This window comes from Centrocercus urophasianus, unplaced genomic scaffold (assembly GCF_019232065.1).
Source record: "Centrocercus urophasianus isolate 14NV4802_14NV808 unplaced genomic scaffold, USGS_Curo_1.0 seq_12, whole genome shotgun sequence".
In the NCBI taxonomy this organism is placed as follows: domain Eukaryota; kingdom Metazoa; phylum Chordata; class Aves; order Galliformes; family Phasianidae; genus Centrocercus; species Centrocercus urophasianus.
Genome location: NW_024884364.1, coordinates 27,344,635 through 27,365,890, shown reverse-complemented (window position 1 = coordinate 27,365,890; position 21,256 = coordinate 27,344,635). Strand labels below are relative to the sequence as shown.

Here is a 21,256-nt window from a genome sequence, read left to right as displayed (position 1 = left end):
TAACTCTAGTTTTCTAATTTAAAGTCTGAAAAACATACTAAGAAAAATTGAAATAGCATTTTCTCTCTCTTTTTTTTTTAAAAAATAAATGGCAATAGTTATGCTCAGTTTTAAGTAACAGATGCACATTCATCTCTGTACAGTGTAGTTTAGTAAACAGAGGTGTCAAGGAATTTCTCAAGTCATTACATTTTAGATGTTTTAATGAAATTTATGGCATGGCATGTAGCACCCTACATACACGATTATCAGAAGTTGTTGCATTAGGCCATTGTTTCTTCATAAACACTGTATCCTTTAATGTTCTATAATGCTCTTCAGAAATTGTGCATTGTAAAGATAATTCTTTGTTGAATGCTTAATTACTTGACATGAAAATTACTTGAAATGAAAACCTCACAACCATATTTTACTGCAGAAATTGCTGAAATTTGAGAACTAACAGCTATGTATACATAGTGCCTCATAACAGCACTCAATTCATTTTTCAATTGAGCCTTGTGTCCATTGCCCTGAGTTTTGTGTAACCACTTCTGATGTTCTACCCCAGGAAACTTGTATTCTTTCCAAAGGTTTTGAGAAAACTGTGGTTAGACAATCAAGCCAGGCTGTCAAAGGGTTAGTGGAAACTAATAATCCTCATTTTGTCTGCAACTGCTATAATTGCCCCTTACCAATCATTTATGTGTCTTTGATCTTATAGAGCAACTTCAGCTAATTAAAAGGGCAAGCTGAAGTGGTTCTTTTGTACTAGCAGGATTTTACATGAAATGTGCTTGCAGAAAATACCGATCTGGAAAAATTGTATCATGGTTTATGGTGGTTGTAGCTGATTTGTGCCATAGACTAATGACATCTCTGTGGATTTGTTTCTTTTTGTGATCTTTGTCTGGCATGGTACATTAATAATAGAATATTTTGATGTGGCAGTGCCACACGTTTCCTTCCTGTCATAAAAGCTCCACAAACATTGTGCTGTTGCGCAGAAGAATAGTTTTAGGAGTTATGAAGAAGTAGGAAAGCCTTTATTTTATTTGCAGATCAACCCTTGAGACAGATTTCCCTGGGCTAGGTTAGCCCAATGGAAAGTGTGAGCAGGAAAACTGCAGCCTTCCAGATGTCTGAAAATTTTCTATTCCATGGCACTGAGTTAAGCATATTGCAAGTAATACTCAGTAGCTCTCGGTTAGTGAAACAGTGACATTTCAAAGTGGCTTTGCCAATATTGTCATAATTATGAGGCAAAAGCATTTTCAAAGAACTGCAGTGAAGGCACAGTTGCCTATCACATCCACACACCAGTGCCAGACAACTTTTCTATGTCATCAGAGGTTTCCATCTCTGTAGGAATCTCTGTCTATCATGGGACTTTTGAGGCAGCCAGCTAGGTTTCAGTCTGAGTAACAAATGATGAATGAGAAGCTCCCGCTTCCGTGTTTTTTAGTGCCTGAGATACATTTTAAGGCTGAATGACAACACCAGGATCACACTCTGTTCTTCTCACATCTAGCTGAAAAACAAGATCCCCTGCTAGACATGAAAACATGCATTCAAAACCAGCCACTACTATTTTGAGGGCCAAATCCTGGTTACCAGTATACTGAATGGGTGGAGAGAGTCTGAAGGACTCTGCACCCAGAAACTGTGAAGAAGCAGAGGTATTACAATATCACTGCTATTGATTTATGAGCTGAGACTTTCACAGGCTGTTCAGAGCCAGGAAGAAACTTATGGCCCATCATGAGCAAGACCCTCTAAAAGCAGTGGTAAAAATTTTTCTCTCTTCTCCTGCAGCATATGTTTATTAGTTTCAAGGTATTGGTGACTCGCATCATCTGACTGAGAGAAGGGCTTGCAAACTGCATTTTAATATTACTGGGGAGGAAAAAAAAAAAAAAGAGAGAGCATGATTAAGCACTTGGACAAACTATAAGAGAGGATACTTCTTAGTTTAAATACTTACAGAATCTACAATGGTAATGTGAATGGCTAGGCTGTTTAGACAATAGTAAGGAGACATAAAGACTAAGGAAAACTCAGAACCTTATGTATTGCTGGACAAGTCTTCTATTGAAATAGCCTTTGAAAGGAAAAGGACTGGAAGAGTATCTTAAGGAAGTATGCATCATTAGATCTGTATTAAGAAGAACTGAAGGATTTACTCAGAATTAATGAAAGATTTTGAATAAATCTCGATAAGACTGAAATTTCAAAGGGATCAGCATACACTCTTGCATTATGTTTCAGTTTTCTAACCAGTGGTCTTACTGTCTCTTCTACTCATTATTCTAAGGCTATGTAGATGCGTAATCAATGAATATACAGATGCTATAATTACAAAACACACGGGAAAATTAGACTAAGTAAGATTATTGCAACAGGAAGATAACAAATGGAAAATGCTTACTAATGTTATAGGCTTACAAGATTCTCCATAAGAAGTAATCTGTAGGAAGAGATCCTTCCTTAGAGGCAGCCAGGCTCCACCCTTTCCGGCAGCACAGGTGAATTGCCTTCACCTGTGCTCCCATGGCTGACTCGTTGCTTGCCTCAGATGATCAATCAGAGGTTCAGGCCGTGACTCAGTAGTTCCTATACAGTAGAACAAGAGGTATTCCTTGAAGTACTTTTTCCTATTATTTCATGTTCAAACTGCCACTTTCACATAGAAAACCAGTATAACGTTAAATCTGTACAGTCTGTTTTGGAGGCGTTAGTAGAGAATCACACACTGTCAAATGCCCTTTTGACATAGGTTTTGTAGTAATGACGGAGCAAAGGATTTCTCTCTATAAAGGTAAGTAAACTCAATTTCAGTGCTTATGAACGTCTTAAGCTCATAAATTAGAGAGTGCTGAGAGGTTACTAGTTTCCAAGAATGTGTATTTTAGAAAGGATAATCATGTTAACGCAGGGAATATACTTGAGGGAGTAAAAGTCCTTTCCTTTTGAAACAGGCAAAGAAAGCAATGTGGCTTATCTGGTAAGAATTTTTTTCTCTGCAAAGAATCAAATCACATAGTAAGAATGCCTGAATCTATGCTGTCTTCTCAGACTGTAGGCTTTCCACTTGAAATAGATGAGATTCAGCTTACAACCAGATTGGCAGAAGCTATACTGGAATTCACTATTTGTGTTAAGAGCCTGAGAGCAGGAAATAATTTTATCAGTGCAAAAGATGAGGCCTTGTCTTGTGTTTCCCTGATAAGGCTTAGATACTGTGACAGTCACACAAACTACCACTTTAACTGCTGTCAATGTTTAAGAGTTTTTCGAAAGGTCAGTATTTCAAATGATTATTTTGAATCTATTTCTCATTTTTTATGCTGTATTTCCATTTATATATTTATTTTTATATAATTTCATATTATTTATTTATATACATTTAATACCATTTATGCGTATGTCCTTGAATGCCATTGCTTACTGGATAATTTTGACAAATATGATTTGTGGTCATATCTCTCAGATGTTTTTAAAAATATCCTAATCAAATTCAGCATTCGGTAATAAACTTAATGATTTTAACAAACACAGACATCTTCCAATAAAAAAGCTTACATTTATCCGCTGCTCTCTGTATACATTTTTCCATGTAATTAGAGTTTATTCTCACACGTGCCTGAAAACTGATGCCAATCTGAGTTGATTCAGAGTACTGTGTTAATTAAAACTATCAGTTATAGAAAAGAAACTGTAGAATTGAGAGAGAGAAGTCTGCTGATACCTGTTTAGCATTGGGCTGAATAGTTCTGTGAAGTTGCAGAGATTTTCTGTAAGGTATCTTTTTGTCCTTTTTTCCCTGAAAAACAGAAGCAAAAACAAACAAAAAACATGGATCTGTAAAGTAAGTGTTTACAAACAGTAGCTAAAAAAAACATACATTGCCTGCCTGTGGAAAAGACAAATGTCCTTTTTGGATAACAGGACATACATATAAGGTCTTTGTCTCTGATCAGTATAATGACCAATGGATATCCATTTGTTTTAGAAATAAAAGAAAATGAAGATTGACCAAGTAAGTTTAATACACATAATCAAATCTGTAATTAGATATATAATGAAACTGACCTACTTAGCAAAATACCATTGAAAATTATTGCAAAAAATATGAGTAACAAACTGACCAGATAAGGAAGTTCTTGTTTTTAAGAAATGCTACACTGTTCTGCTTTGGTAAATTCTCATTAAAAAAATCCTTAGCACAGCTTTAGTGGAGAATGCAGTTTAATTAGAGATGGTGTTAACAATAAAATATTAAGCAGGAATGTCAGTTTTTCGTATAACTATTTGGAAAATTTAAGCCATACATTCGTGTAATCACATGGAATTTTATTTATTTATTTTTTAACATAATGGTAAAATGCAGGCTTGTCTTATGCTGTCTTATTATGAGGCAATGTTATCTTTGTTGTTCTTCTTTTGGTTGAGTTCAGCTCCTTAATTCAGTTCATTTGTGTTGGGGGTTCACAGAATGGATTTCAGCTCTTTATGTATATATTTGCCTCATTTAGTGGCCACAAAACCACACAGGAAAAGAATGGAGTTCAGTGACAACCTGATATATTACTTTAAAAATACTAATTTATGTTGTACTATTAAAAAAGCCAGTGTGGATGACAAGCAACATATCTTGCCTGGAAAAAGTTGTTTCCGCAGAGCATGCCTATGGCATTGGTTATTATCATCTAAAGATCCTTGGCTTATGAGACACTTAATTTTTAAATATTATGACTTGATTTTCACCTAAAAAGTAGAAAGGCAATCTTGCAAGTACCCAAAGACTTTAACTCAATTTCTGCACGTCATTTATAGTTGTGAGCAGTTACTATTGTTTGTGCTAAGTTTCATACAGACAAAAAGCAACAGGATCTAAAATATAATAGAAATTTCTATGAAAATATGTCTTATCACACCAGTAAATTGTGATTTCCTCTACCTTTATTTTATTTTTTTTTCAAGGAAACAATTGCATTATTACTTTTCAATGTGATTGCTGTTTCTAAACTCAGTCCCAACAAGAGTAAAAATTTTATAAACAAGGAACATTAGCATTACATTCAAACTGTGGTATCTTGTAGCATCTGAATTTTAGGACTCCTGTCCTGCATCCAAACATTCAAGCACACATTCTGTCTGGTGACTTAGAAAAAGTCTCTAGTGCTGCTGTTTCACCATGCCTCTTGCCCTCAGGGAACATCATCTCTTCCAATGAAAATTGCATGGAACTGAAGGGAGCATACTATTCTGCAGCAGGTACTCAAGTCTGGGCAAGATGTTATTCAGAAACACAATTCTCAGTTTTGTTTATTATAAAAGGTCAAAATATTATATGTGTGAATTCCTTTTCATTATACCAAACACAAATCTAGTGGGACATATTGTATTAAACTGAAACACTGTCTGAACCCTTTGTGCAGATACTGCCCCTAAAGAAACTCCCACTCTTCTCTACAGCACTCCTGCGGAATAGAACCTTGATTGCTGTGAGTGTGCTATTTTCTTTCTACTCTCTCTGTCCTTACCCTCAGATAAAAAAAAAAAAAAAAGTAATAAAAAAAAAAAAAAAAAAAAAAAAAGTAAGGAACAAAAACTTCTACAGAATTCAGTTCCCTGGTCCACTTGATTCCAGTTACCCTAAAATATCTCATTCATGAAGATTCTTTTGCCTCTTCTGCTGTGATCTTGCAATTCAACATTTGCTCTTGGAAATGTATCACTTTTCTTGCTGTGCAAGAATGGGTTATTAAAAGGATTAGTCCTTTTGGGATCAGGAGATCTGAATTTGCTTTGGAGATAGCTACAACATCAGCCTTTAGTCCATTTCTCTATCGAGATTTTCACATTTGATTGTGTCAAGAGTAACAACATTTCTTGTGGTTGTAAAGCAGTTATCAGAGTTGGCCTTAAGATTGCCTGTTAACATTACATTGTTATGAAGTTTATACTAAGTTTTTCTTATAAGATTAATTTTCATATGTTTCATTTATCAGAATCTCCTGGAAATAGTTAATTAAAAAGGTTCATAATATATAATTTCTCCTACCTTGTACAGAGAGATATGATAGTAATACAGTGAAGTACACTTTATTTCCAGGGCTATGTTAATGAATTATAGACCTATAGAATCACGGAATGGTTTGGGCTAGAAAGGGCCTCAAAGCTCACTGACTCCCAACCTGCAGCCATGGGCAGGGCTGCCCCCCACCACCTCAGGTTGCCCGGAGCCCTATTCAACCTGACCTTGTTAAACCTCTTAGATTCTCATGTTCCCACTCTTCAAGCATGCCCTCTGGATGGCGTGTCTCCCTTTTGTTGCGTCAGCTGCACCACTCATATTGGTGAGTGTACCCTCAATCCCATTGTCTATGTCATTGAAAAAGATGTTGAAGAGCGTCAGTCCCAAAACAGACTCCTGAGAGACACCATTCATGCCTGGCTTCCACCTGGACATAGAGCCATTGACCACAATCCTCTGGCTATGATCATCCAGCCAATTCTTTATCCGCCTAACAGTCTACCCTCCAAATCCATATATTTTTAATTTAGAGATAATGATGTGGTACAGGACCATGTCAAAGGCACCAGGTGCTGTCACTTCAGCATAGAATGCCACCAGATTGGTCAGGCATGATCTGCCCATTGTGAAGCTGTGCTAGCTGTTTCAGATCACCTCTTGCGTGTCCCTTCTAGACCTGACAGCCTCAGGCTTCTCTCTGCGACTTCATCACTGCTAGCCTGAACTAAGCTTGATAAAAATCAGATCATTTCACCAGCTCTGACTGAGCCACTGCTGAGCTTATGTGCTCTAGGGCTATGTCCTTAACTAACAAAAAATCAGACTAAATACATCTTTCCTTCATACATCTTCTTCATGGCTATGAAAAAAGAAATGGTTGAATGAGCAAAATGTAGCTTTTTCTTTATTCTTTTCTTAAACCTAAACTCAGCAGTCCTGCACTGAACTCTGCAAAGGAAATGGAAATAGGAAAAGGGAGAAATCAGAGTGGGAGGTTAGTTAGGTTTACTGATAGAACACATAATGAGTGCTTTTTTAGTTTTCTGATAAATTGACTTGTCATGTTCCCCACAGAAAGGAGTCAGTAAGGCAGTCATGAATTGTAGACAGAATAGTCCAGAAACACTTGCTGGTACATTGAGTTATGTATCTGTCCAGAAGACAGCTAGGTATGACAGTCAGAAATGTTTAAGAATCAATATCTTTATGCTAGTATCATATTGTGATAAATAGGTTAACCAAGTTATCTTCAAATATTCTACTGAGAGCTCTTCAATTGGAAAAAACAGCAACAACAACAACAACAACAACAACAACAACAACAACAACAAAAAACACCTATGTGGATATAAAAAAAAAACCAACTAGGCAGTAACTTATAAGTGTAACATAAAACACAAAAAATTCTTACATTTGATAATGGTGGAAAAAGTGGAAGAGGGTCTGCTGGGTCCTTTCTCTGCTTCCAGACATTGCCTTGGAGTTATAAAGGGAAATGAAAAAGAACGTCATTGCTTCAGATGCACATACTTCCATTTCAGGTCATAGAAAAGGCTTTTGGTCTATTTTAGACTTCATGTGGAATACTTGCCTACACGAATAAACACCTCACTCAGGGATCATCTAAACCTCTTTTGACTAAAACCAATCTGCAGTTGCGCTGTCATATGAAAGTAACAAGCTCTTCACAAGAATAGATCAGTTGCTGGGGGAAACAATCTTCAGTAACTGAGAGGAAGGCTTATTTTAAGTCAGTTCCTGTGTGGCTTTAAAAGCTATGTGCTTTTGCATGCACTGTCTGCGCCAGCCTCATGCTGTCTTCATGCTGCAGGTGGGATGTGTTTTTCCCTGAATTCTTTGGCTTCTTGCAGCATCATGTCAGCTGTTTCTGCCTCCTACCTGACACCATCACCTTTGGGGTGTCCCATGGCACCTCTAGCACGGGCAGGAAGGTGAATGCAGCCACAGCAGGTGCTGCTGAAGATCTCTGCGGTTTTCGTAACAGAGCAAGACCTGGCTGTCACTGCCTGTAGGGTGGCTTTGAATCGTAAGTCCAAGTTCTTAAACTGACAACAGCAGACCACCAGTAATACTACATGAGAACAAGAAACTTTTAGTTCTGCATTATTGACAGATCCTTTTGGAACTCTGCTTGTGATAACAATCTTACTGTGCCCTGAACAAGTAATGTACGACTTCTATGTTATTGGATAAGAACATATGTTTCTAGGGGAGAGAGAGAGAACTGTGTTTTGTTTTCTTTTTACATCTTTGGCTTGGCAAACATGGTAAAAGGACTAACACAAAGAATTCTCTGAAAAAATAAGGAGTGAAAGCAGGTTTACCTTTTTCTCGGATGAACTGGCTCCAGAACAGTATCTTCATTTTCCTTGTGCTCTGTTTAGATAAATGTTTCCAGTCAGAAACCTCAGTCTGAAATATTTGTCTGAACTCCGAGTTCAAATCTTGCCCAATATGAATCTTTTGGTTTAATTCTGTTACTGACCAAAACTTTTGTCAAATTTCTAAATAAGAGCTCATCTTTAGTTAGCGCGTGTTTCAAAGGAAATCATCTAGGCATAGCAAATATCATGCATGCAACTCAGTGAGTTCATAAGTAACAGATGTCATTTGCAGTAAGAAATAAGAGTAAGCGCTTATGTTTTGAATTATTTAAGCACATGGGTGCAAAGAACAACCAAAAGGCTAAAAAGAAAATATTTTTGCTGTGTTAGACTAAAATGCTTATTCTCAAAGGCAGTTAAAATTATGCAAAGGAAAGATCATTAATCAACACTTTGTCCATATTTTTTTTTCCTTAAGAGACCTCAATCAAGACTGGAGGCCTATTGTGTTAATGTTCTGTGGATATTTGGTAAGATGAAGTCTACATCCAGATAAATCTGTATTTCAAAAGCACATAGTGAAATGGTTATTCACACTAGTGCTTGTTTACAGGGAGATGCATCCCAGCTTGCCCACTGTATGATTTCTGCTTCCTCTGAACAAGTGTCATAAGAAGGCAATGTCCCAGAAAATAACTCCATATGTCCAGCTGCTCTGGGGAAGGTGGGAAGAGTCCCATGCTCAAGATGTCACCAGTGACATTTGGTTCCTCCACACACAGCCTCATTGCTCTGCAGTCTCAATCAATGTTTCTCTTAGACGCTTCAGCTGAAGGTATACAACTGCAAATTTCAAAGGCTGACACTCCATTGACAAGGATGAAGGAACAACATATATATATGTATCAACTAGGAGCAAAAAACTATAAAGGTGGATTGCAAAAAGAAGTTGGCAATGATCACAGTAAGGAGTCATGGGAGTAGAGACCTTGGCCAAGATTTTATACTCATTTTACTTTTTGAGCCACAGAAGATGTTAAATAACACTGAGGCTGAATAAGATTTTAATAACGAATATATGCAGAAGTAAATAAAAACTGAAAAAGAACCAGTAGGATAGAAAAGTAAAAAATTAATAATCTCTCTCCCAGCCCCTCTATACATCATTGCAAGCATGCACAGCTGCATAAAATATAGGAATAAATTTTTATTTTGTCTTTCACCTTCCAAGTTTTTATGAAGAGTGATTATGGATTAATTTTAAAAAATTGCTAAATACACCAAAAATAGAAATGCAAAAAAATGAAAATTATAAATGGAATAGTTATACACCTTTGAGATAAGACTTTGCCAAACTGATTGGGAAAATTTATAGTGCTGTAAATCTGTGCCTAACACATTGCAGCTGTAGTTACTGAAAAATGATTTTTGCCACATATTTTAATATAAATTATAGTAGCTCTGGGAGTGCAAACTATTCAAAACAGTGTTTTCAGGAGTTATTTGCTGTTTTAGTTTGATACACAAGATATGGATACAATTAGAAGAAAGAAAAAGACAGGAGAATTATAAGGAATATTACAGTTAAGAGTGCCTATAGGAAAAGTCTTTCTCAGAAGCACAATACATCTGTTAAGCATAACATATGAAGTATTTTGTAGACTTCTTAGATTCATTCATTGCTCATTGGTAAGCTCTTGCTGAAATGAAAATAAATCTTTATAATGTTAATGGAAACAATACTGATTCTTGTACAGCTAATGCATATTTTAGGCTGAGATCTATACAGTCATTTCTTTATTGAGAAAGACATATATTTAACTAGCTTGTGGCTATTACCATTGATTCCATAATCAGTTTTATTTATCAGAGGCAAAGATTTCATTTCAGTATAGCCATCATCTTTCCAAAATCTTTCATTAGTGTTTGCAGCATACAGTTGCCAAGGAAAAGTAGTTCTTATTCACTTAAAGTCTGATATTGGAGCTAAAGTACATATTTGGTTAATAGTTTTGGAAGTAATTTGGATGTTTCTCTAGGCATATATTTGTGTTTAACGAAGTAGGCTGGTACAGTTGACTGCTCTCTTAAGTAAGATCAAGTATGGTCTACTCAGGGAGCCTAACATACAGAAAATTCAAAAGGAAAATGGAAATGTGGGACTTAGATTATTTTTTGTATATAAAGTCACAAATAATTGCCATTCTTCACTAAGCAAACTCTAAGTAGTTGGCATTTTTGGAAACAGAGCTGAGCATGTTTTGCTATGTCAAAAACAAGCAAACAAACAAGTGACCAAAAGACACTTTGAGTTTTCATACTGATTTGATATCAAAGTCTTTTAATAATAGATTTTCCTGATAAAAATGTTAGTTGCCTGTCAGCATTTTTTGGATGTTTTTTTTGCAGAGTATATAGATGAAAAAACCACTGAAGAAAATCCAGCAATACTCTTTTTACCAGCAGGAAACTCAGACTGTGATCTTTATAGCTCTGTGTGACATAGAATAAAGATAGCAGACTGTAATTCCCCCAACATCAAAACTACATCATAAAAAAAGGGGTGAGTATTGTAGGCAATTCCTCCCCATAGGCAACTGAATGCCCAATATGCCAAGCAGATCTTCTTAGAGAAATCTGCTGTCTTTCTAGGGTTTGAGTGAGGGATGTCACCAGGAAACTACCTAGCCTCATATGGCCATCAGACCACAACCACTTCTACAGGTACCTCAGTCAGAAAAGGAAAGTCCAGAAGGGCATGCTCTCCCTCGTGAGTGACACAGGCAAGCTGGTAACAACAGAAAAGGAGAAGGCTGAGGTACTGAATAACTTTTTTTGCCTTGGTCTTCTCTGATAACTGCTCACCACACAGCCCTGCTTTGGTTTAGTAGGAGAGGATTGGGGAAGCAGTGTCCTTCCCACTGTAAATAAAGATACGGTTTCTAATCACCTGAGGAACCTGAACATCCACAGGTCTAGGTGTCCCAAAGAGATGAATCCCAGAGTCCTGAGGGAATTAGCTGATGTAGTTGCCAAGCCACTCAATGATATTTGAAAAGTTGTGGCAATCAGGTGAAGCCCCTGGGGACTGGAAAAAAGGCAATATCATGCTCATTTTTAAGAAGGATAAAAAGGATAAAAAGAATGACCCCCCAGAACTACTGACCTGTCAGTCTCAGTTCTGTGCTGGGAAAGATCAAGGAGCAGGTCCTTGTGCTAAGGCACATGGAAAATAGGGAGGTGATATGGGAGAATCAGCACAGCTTCACCAATAGCAAATCCTACTTGACCAACCTAGCAGTCTTTATGATGATGTTGCTGCATCAGTGGACCAGGGAAGAGTCATATAAACTATCTGGATTTCAGTAAGGCCTTTGACATGGTACCCCACAGCATCCTTCTCTCCAAATTGGAATGATATAGATTTGATGGGTGGACTGTTCAATGGATGAAGAACTAGCTGTGGGATCAAGTCCACAGAGGGGTGGTCAGTGGCTCAGTGTCTGGATCAGTGATGAGTGGTGTCCTGCAGAGGTCAGGAGTGGGATCAGTGCTTAATATCTTTATCAGTGACACTGACAGTGAGGTCGAGTGCACCCTTAGTGAGTTTGCTATTGACACCAAGCTGTGGGGTGCAGTTGACAGACCAGAAGGATGGGATGCCACCCAGAGGGACCTAGACAGGCTTGTGCAATGGGCCCAGGTGAAGGTCATGAGGTTCAACAATCCAAATGCAAGATCTCGCACCTGGGTCAAGGCAACCCTCACTATCAATACAAGCTGGGGGATGAAAGGATTGAGCGCAGTCCTGCAGAAAAAGACGTGTGTACTGGTGGGTGAGAAGGTGAACAAAAGCCAGCAGTGTGCCCTCACAGCCCAGAAAGTGAACCATGTCCTGGCTTGAATCCAAAGAAGCACGGCCAGCAGATCAAGAGAGGTGATCATGTCCCTCTGTTCTGCAGTGGTGAGGCCTCACCTGGAGTACTGTTCCAGACATGGAGCTTTGGAGTGTGTCCACAGGAAGGCCACAGAAATGATCCAAGGGATGGAACACCTCTCCTACGAGGGCAGGCTGAGAGAGCAGGGGCTGTTCAGCCTGGAGAAGAGAAAGCTCAGGTGACTTGAGAGTAGCCTTTCAATATCTAATGGAGAACTAAAGGAAGGAAGGTGACAGAATTTTTAGCAGGGTCTGTGGTGATAGAAGAAGGAGAAATGGCTTCAAGCTTAAATAGGGTAGATGCCGTTTGGATATAAGAATAAAATCTTTTACAGTGAGAATGGTGAGGCAATGGAACATGTTGTCCAGTGAAATGTTTGATGCCCTGTCCCTGGGGACTTTCAGGCAAGGCCGGATCAGTCCCTGGGCAACCTGATGTAGCTGTGCATATCCCTGTTCATTGTAGGGAAGTTGGACTAGATCTTAAACAGTCCCTTCCAACTCTAAGGATTCTATGATTCAATGATTCTGTGATAATTTTAACATAAAGTTCACCCTCAGCATTAGTAAGTAGAAGATGACTTTTCTCATGACATTGAGTAACATCTTATGAAATCTTTTCAATACACTCTCCGTTTTAAACTGCAGTCTGTTTTTTATCTATGATTTAATTTTTTATTTTTTTTTTTTTTTCCACAACTCAGTGTCTGAGCACTGCTCTGATATATTCAGTGTTTGGAAAGATGTTCATATCTAACTCTGTAAATGTGCTGTTTATATTTGCAAGTACTTTTGAGGTATTTGGAAGAAAAGAACTGTTAATAGCAAAATATTTTAACTGTTATCTAGTAATATATTACTAATTCAACTATGTTCTGACTGGAAATGAATCATTATACTGAGTAATCAAGATTTTAAATTCATTTAAAAAATGGAATTACATTATTTTACTCAGAAGGAAATCTGAACTATTCCAGAAAGGCATTAAAATTGTAACACTTCTTTGTTTATGCCTTTTCATCAATAATATGCTGCTCAATTTTGATTTAATCTGAGACCTACAGAGTTGCAGCTCCTCAATGTTTTTGTGAAATATACCTTCTTTATTTCATTTTTGGATTTGTCTATGCATGATAGTTTCCCAAAAATTCTCCTCTAAACAATTACCAGTTTAATGAGTTACTAACTCAGGTTTAAGATATCAAAGTTTGGAGGATACCTCCTTATTTTCTAAGATATTTTGCATTCTTGCATCTTACCTCTGTAGTGACCCAATGGAAATTTTTTATTCAGTGTAACACTACCACAAGAGAACTTAGATAGTTCTGTATTTCAAGAATGTAAAATAAACAAGTAAATACACTGGCAGCTTTTTTTATTGGCTGTGCACCACTGAAAAATGAAGAATTGTTTTAGAGAATCAAATCCAGATGGTAGATATTAGATGGTAGAATTAATCTACCAAATGTCACTAGGAGAATAAAGTGAATGTACTGATTAATTTTAGGAAGAAGCACTGATAACAAAAGAAAAAAAAAAAAAAAGAGAGAGAGCTTTTTGATGTGATTATATCTAGTTTTTAGTTCCTCAGGGGCTGTATGAAGAGTCTTTGCAGGTGCAGACAGTTTCACTGACAGCACAGACATTGTAATTATGACATTATAATGGCCCAGGAAACCACGTTTAAGTAGAGTAAAAGGCCTGCTACAGATAAGACTAATATACAAAAAATGTATTATGTATTTTTATTTGTCTTTTATTTGAGAATATTTTCTTGGTAAGAAATGCTGTGTTAAAATAAAAGAGCAATTTGTAGTTTAAGCCTAGAAAACCGTGGGCTATTTTGCTGGAGAGAGGCTGCCTAATTTCTTTGCAATGTGCTGATTTTACAAGCCAGTGACTCTTGCAAACTAGGGAGAGGTGTGAGGAAAAAGTGGAACATATTGACTGTCACTTTGCAGTGAAAAGGAAGAAATTACGAGGGCTACTCTGGAAGTAACACCTCTTATTTCATTATGTTGGCCCATGACATCAGAGGAGGAAGGTAGTGGTGAACTAACCAGCATATTGTCAGGAAAAGGTGATATAATATCTTGGTATAGGTAACTTTGCAGTGGAACATGAAGTTACCTGTGTGTTTGTGACCACTGTTAATTAATTTCTCCTTTTAGCATTTGCCAGAATAGACTGGAAGATTAAGATCAGGGAGTAAGAATTATTTTGCTGGATTGGATTTTGCTCACCAATATAGACACTTTACAATTAAAATTCAGATAGGTCTTCAAAATTTTCATTGCAAAATGTAAAGTCCTCTGGTACTTCTTCAGTTCATAAAGCATTAAAAATGAAAGAAAGTACTGTGCCATAAAGAGTTTGAAATGGGTGATACTTAGAGTTTTCCCAAAGGTTATGCTGGAAATTAGATTAATTAAAGTTGGTGTGTAAAATAGTTTTAGCCACTTTTTTTTAATGTTTTCAAAGCAACTCTGAAATAACAACTTATCACACACACCTCTTTCCTGCATATGATGTCATCTTATTTTCAAAAGCCAGGATTGACTTTAGTAAATGCTCCTGTTAATAAATATCATGTGTTCTTTTATGCATGTGCTTACTATGTGAAAAGAGTTTTCACCTTTTTTTTTGTTAGAAAGTTGGAAATAATGTCTGGTAAAATTTAAGGCCACAGATCATTATTTTCAGAAGCATTTGAGAACTCTGAGGATCATTTAAATCACAAGAATTATGGTACTTTTGTTTTTCTTTTAGTCGCTATGTAAGTATTCACTTTTATATTCTTACCTTTATTCACATTAAAATTAATACATGTACTAAATAGCAACATCTATATTAAGATTCATTATAACATTGCAAAAGGAAGTTCTTGAAAGATGTAAAAATGCTATCAGTAAGGATGCCTGTATGACTTTGGCCTGTTTGAGTGGCTGCATTAAGGTACAGTCTGATTTGGTGCAATTACCACCTAACCCAAGGAAGTCATTAGCTCAACTCCATACTTCCACTTAGTCCATAGTTCCCAGGTTTTGAGAAGTGTCAGCTAGCAATGGAAAACAAACCACGTTGATCTGGTTCTGCATATTAAAATTTGAAAACTTCTTTCTTCTTTTTGGAAAGTTTGTGGTTTCCCAAAGCTTTCAGGAGACTGAATTCCTCTTTACTCTGTTTTGATTTTGTGATGACGCGTGCACCTTTAAAATGAGAAAATAAAAAGTGCTTTCGGGAAAGATGGAAGTGTGAAAGGTTATTAACCTGCTTAATAAATGTGTGATTTGTTTTCTAGAATTTGAATGTTGTTTCTTCACCTCAAACATTTTAATTTGTGCCCCATGAGGAAGCCTAGAATGGCCCATCATTTAAACCTACCAATTTATTCTTAATGAGGCTAACCTAAATATTGTACAAATATTTACCATACTATATATGGTGTTAGTATTCCTATTAGCTTACTGCAAATTCCAATTCTTAACACAGAACTGCTGCATTTTGAGACATGACCTTGGTTGTTCTCAGGGTTTTTCATTAAAAATTTAATTGGTAGAGAAATACAACATTTGCAGTTGATAAGCACTGACTTTCGTTTCCATAAATGTTATTCAAGAAAAATTACAATATTTCAGCACAATGTCCCGAATATCTGAAAGGAAATAAACACATCCAAGCAGAAATTTTTGTGGAACATATTGTTTTAGGACACGCGGTTCAGCTGACTGGGTCTGACCCATAGATTACTTCTGTCTCACACACCTCCTTTCTCAGACAAAAAGAGCTTGAAGAGAGCACTAGTTACAATAGTGCTGTAAATGATTGCACAAATAAATGCATAAATAAATATTGCTACTTTCTAACTGAGGACACAAGATCAATACTTTAATAAGGTTCTCTTTACATGATTGTGGCAAGAAATGATTTATCAGTAATAAAAGCTTAAGAAAAAAGATTGTAGTGCTCATTTTCCTTTCTGATGTCATGTGTGACACTGACAAGCTTCTACACTTCTGATGTGGTAAACAGTTTGTATAGTTTGTATTGTTACATTTTAAATATCTTTTAGTGAATTCCAGAAATGGAAATCATTATCCATTGTATTTTCATGTTACCCTTGTGCATTTGTTCTTCTATTTTTCTCTGCTCTCTGTGTCAGTTAGTAACTCGCTGCACTCCAGTGGTCTGCAACTACTGCATGTCTGCTTTCATTCTGAGTCCATTGCCTTTTCTCGTGTAAATATTGTTCTGTTATAATTTTGTAATCTACATAGCTCTTTGCACTTTGGTTGTCTGCAATGATGTCACAAATGCAAAGCAAGACAGCATTTTTCCAAGTCTTTCAAGTCTTTCAGCTTCTAACCACAGGAAAATATTATTTAGATGACATTTTAATATCAGCAAGATGTTTCATCTTTTTTAATCATTATGGCATGATAGAAGCCTGGCCATTTTTTTTTTTTTTTTTTTTTTTTTTTTGCATTTAATTGAAATGTTAATCTGTGTGAGCTACTTTCCAAAGTTTTGAGGTTTGAGTCAGTACCTTCCCCGCTGGCTGCTTTCACTTCAGTGTTTGTTTTGATGCTGCTTTTTTGAGATTTAAAACACTATGTTCATCATTAGGAGCATTCTTTTAAAAGTAATTTTTAACTTAGTTCACAGGTGTTTGTTCAGCTGCAGTCAAATAAACAGTCAGCTAAAAGGGAAGCTTTACTTCATTACTAGCACTTCATGATGATGGAAAAGGTCAAGCATCTATACTTGCATCTTAGAATTAGCCCTATAACTCCATCATCTTCCCTTAAACTTTGGCCTCCTCTCTTCTGGTGATGTGTCATACACCTTGTATCTTTTAAGTTAGACCAGTGTTTCACTGAGAAACCAAATATATTCAGTCCCTTGTCTAAGCATGTGAACAGAAAATAACTGTAGATGCGGAAATAAAGGCTATTAAAATCTCACACAAAAAAAAATTGCTGTACCTGTTCTGCCATGCCAGATCATCCCTTCAGGCTGAATCAACAGTGTGTTTTAATGTGTTCTGTTAATGTGGCAAAATACTGATCATCCAATTGATCGTGGTCACTGCCACTGAAGAACTGGTCAGTTGCTAGGCCAGGCTGAAGATCTGTAATCAAGGTCCCCCATGTTTTGTAGAGGGAAGAATACAGTGAGTTGGAAGAAGTATTGGGATGTCAGGAAGTTGTTTTGACTCTATGCTGCAGATTATTTTTCAAACATTTGAAAATGTGGGGGAATTTTAAAATTCCAAAATTATCTCTGGTAATAAAACATTAAGTCTCATTCTTATAATAGTTTCAGCAATATTTTTTTAAATGATTATCAGGAAGCGTGATGGTTTATCACATTTGTGGTTTTTTTTTTTCTTGTTTGTTTGTTTTGTCTGCTTATTCATTTTTGTATATCCTGAAACCACAGCAGTTGAAATAATGAAAACTGCCAGAGCAAGTTTTTGATAGCAATTAAAAACAAAGCATAATTAATTTAAAACCACATGTAAAATGTAATCAACTTGGTCTTCTTAAGGGCTCAATTCTAAGTCCATTCCTATTCAACACTGTGCAATCCATCCTTAATAAATTTGTTCAATTACTAACCTGGGAGCTGCTATTGACTCTCCGGAGCGATGTGAGGCCTTGGAGAGGGATCTAAGTAGTCTGGAGCATCGGGCAATCACCAGCATGAAATTCAATGAAGGAAAATGCCAAGTCCTTCACCTGGGATGGAGCAATGTTGGATAAAGGCACAGTCTGGGAGATGAGTGTCTGAGCAGCCCAGTAGAAAAGGGACTGGCTGATGCAATCAGGATCAGCATAAGCCAACAGTGTGCTCTAGCAGCCAAGAGGGAAAGTCACATTTTGGGGTGCATTAAACACAGCATACCCAGCTGGTCAAAAAAGTGAATCTTCTCCTATACTCAGAGCTGGTGAAGCCTCACCTTGATGACTGTGTGCAGTTCTGGGCTCCACAGTGTAATGAAGTTGCTAAGGTACTTGAATACATCCAGTGGAGAACAACAGGGCTGGAAGGCATGTGTTGTGAGGAGAGTGTGAGGATACTTGGGCTGTCTGGTTTGGAGAAAAGGAGGTCAATACAGAAAATCTTCAGATAATCCTCAAAAAGCACTTGTGCACCTAATGCAGTATTTTAGGAAAAAAAGTGCACAAGCTAAAGACGTTGCAATTGTGCCACGAAAGCAAGCTCAACTCATTCAGTTCAATGACATTGTGCTTATACATTTGGAAATAAAATATTCTGATCTCTTCCTTATTTGGACAAGATTTGTTGGCCTCAAACCTTGATGCAATCAGTGGAAGGACCTATTGCAGTATGAAATACATTTTAACTGCAAATACATTTTTTTCTCCTATTATTCCCTAATTCCCATACATGTCCAAAATGTGGGAAAAACAAACAAATAAAGAATAAAAACGTAGGGATCACCTGTAATATTAATCTTTTCTTATACATTTTTAATGGACTAAGATTGTGGGGGTTTTTTAGACATTTATTTGTTTATTCGAGTTCTCTTCTAAGACAATTCTGCTTACTGACAAGAGTTTGCAGACTTTTGCATCCCTTAGAATTTGTGTCTCTTTATGGTTTTCTACATGTATCGTTCCTGCATATTCTTTCTTCACAGTCTTAGTAACTTGCATACAGGGAAAATGATTTGCTTGTCCTTCACCAGTTGCTGCCATTTTAAAGACATAAAGAATCTCCTCTATCTTTCCCTTTCAGAACATGAATTCTGTGGTGCTTTGGTTGGGCCTTGGCCTGATATTGACACCTTGTATTAAAAAAATTGGATACAAAGCTTTTGTGAGTACATTAACAAACTATTTCTGAATCTGTTAAGAGGATTGTCACAGAGTATTCTGTTAAAATTAAAGGGATAAGGTGAAAGGAATAATATTTACTAATGTTGTTTGGAGTCACTTTAAATGGATCTTTAAAGGTTTAAATTTTCCCTAACATTTCCCATGAGAATCAAAAGATATCTCAAAGGTGGCAGCTCTCTCTTAGGTCAACTTACAATAATTAAAAATATACCCTTGTGTGTGACACTTGGAGGCATGAAATGTCTTAAACATCAAAATCAAAATATGCTTATCTTGACGTGGCATTTTTTGTATGTTGTCAGCTAGGGCAATACTTTGGTATTTGAGATACTCTGAACCTACTCTTCCTGATGCAGAGCACAGATTTTTATAGCAGGCCACTGTGAGTGAGGCCTTAAACTCTCTCACATCTCAAACTAGTGACCTAATCTTCAGTATATAGTATGTGAGCATGCTTTCTTTCTCAGCCTTCCCAACAAAAACTTTGCGGAAACAGATATGTCTCAGAAAAATACCTTGGCTTGGATGAAACAGCACATTTTGATGAAATTTCATTTAGTTGAGAATGTTCCGGCCTGCTCTAATTACAAGCCACTGTTATAAACTGTTATGGTTTTGCCAAAATCCACTTATGGGTTGGGCTGAAATTTTCCGTGATTGTTCTCTGCCTTAGGCTGAATGTTCTGATAGCAAAAGCTTAACTCTGTCAAAGAAACAGAGGCTCTTCTACCAGCGTTAAAGTTACAATCTGGTACCTCCATTATTTGGAGGAGGACCTTTGAATGTGTTAGAGAGAAGATTCGATGTACTGAAAGTGTCTTTTGCGGTCTTCATGGAATTTTTTTTTTGTTGTTTTAGCCTGTGTCAATCCCTATTTGGCAGTAAGATAGCAGTATAGAAAGGTTTTATTGTGATGTCTCAGCATTGATTCAACTCTTCCTCCACAGAACTGCCCTACATGGAAACTGCACTAAGTGTCCCCAGCTCCAAGGCTGGCCACAGGGAAGAATGTACTTCCCTAGTCACTTAGGAGAAGGTCAGAGTTGATGTATGCGATGACACAGAGTCACCACCTCTTCTCTTATGCAAATGGAACCAAAAGAGATTTCTCTTTGAAATTCTGAGGGTTATTACTGCTTCAGTTTAAAGCACATAGTGTAAAGAGCCTTTCTGAGCAAAACTTAGTGTCATGTATGTGGAGTGCTTATATGCATCATTTGAGCTTGTAGATACCTATAATGTGACATTGTACTATCCTTTGTGCAATGAGATTATTTTACTCTTCTGTTCTCTCCACCCTATCACCCAGGATTATGAACGAGACTTAATGAGGAAACGTTTTACATTTAAGATTTATCCTGGGTTAAAAAACAAACAAACAAACAAAAACCCTACAAACAAGTCTACATTGTTTCTTTCCTGCAATAACAGGTAACTTTTGTTCATGACTACAGAATCTGAAAGTTATGCTCAGTAGAATGTTTAAGCAAGTATCAGCTTCTAATATGAATGACGTAATTTATTTACAGAAAGTGAAAGATCATTCTGGTTTCCCTGGGGCACTGCTTTACTAATATAAAGGCTAATCTACTAGTTTAGGAAGTTATGTTTTAGTGAGCCATCCTCTGATTTGGACTTTCATTAATCCACCTACTGAAGGCAGTGTTTCACCTGCACTTCTGAGCACCTTACAAATGAGCCCCAGTTCCTCGTTTCCCAGAAAAACAATAAAGTCATTCTGAGGTAATGACTCATAAAATACTTTAAGCCAGGTTCAGCAATAAGGTGTTTTGTATTTTTTTTCACTAGCTGTGCCCACTTGTTTCAGCTTTACAAAACAACTTTTCTGTGCTTTGTACAAGGTGGCTTTGTACATTTATGCCATAAGATTTCGTGAAGGAGAAATCCCACCTGGTGGCATCTCATAGCTGTGTGGTGGTTGCCCACCCACATGCTGTTGGTGGGGTTGGTTAGGGTTCAGTATGCACTGGGTTTTTTCCAGGCTGGCATTTTGCATGAGGGAAACCACAAGATATAAATTCTCACAGAAGGAAAATCTGGTGATGTAGGAGACCTTGTCCAAAGGTGA

At 36.9% G+C, this 21,256-nt stretch overlaps 2 long non-coding RNA genes across 2 annotated transcripts; one reads left to right on the top strand and one right to left on the bottom strand.

Annotated features, from left to right (window-relative positions):
* Nucleotides 1-2,556: 2,556 nt before the first annotated feature.
* Nucleotides 2,557-7,658, bottom strand: LOC122156344. The gene is made up of 3 exons (XR_006167449.1): nt 7,431-7,658; nt 3,728-3,802; nt 2,557-2,592 (listed from the first exon to the last, which is right to left on the bottom strand). It is a non-coding gene; the product is annotated as an uncharacterized LOC122156344 (long non-coding RNA).
* Nucleotides 7,659-7,960: 302 nt separating this feature from the next.
* On the top strand, nt 7,961-9,640 carry LOC122156187. Its single transcript, XR_006167400.1, has 3 exons — nt 7,961-8,066; nt 8,843-8,894; nt 8,978-9,640. It is a non-coding gene; the product is annotated as an uncharacterized LOC122156187 (long non-coding RNA).
* The last annotated feature ends 11,616 nt before the right edge of the window (nt 9,641-21,256 follow it).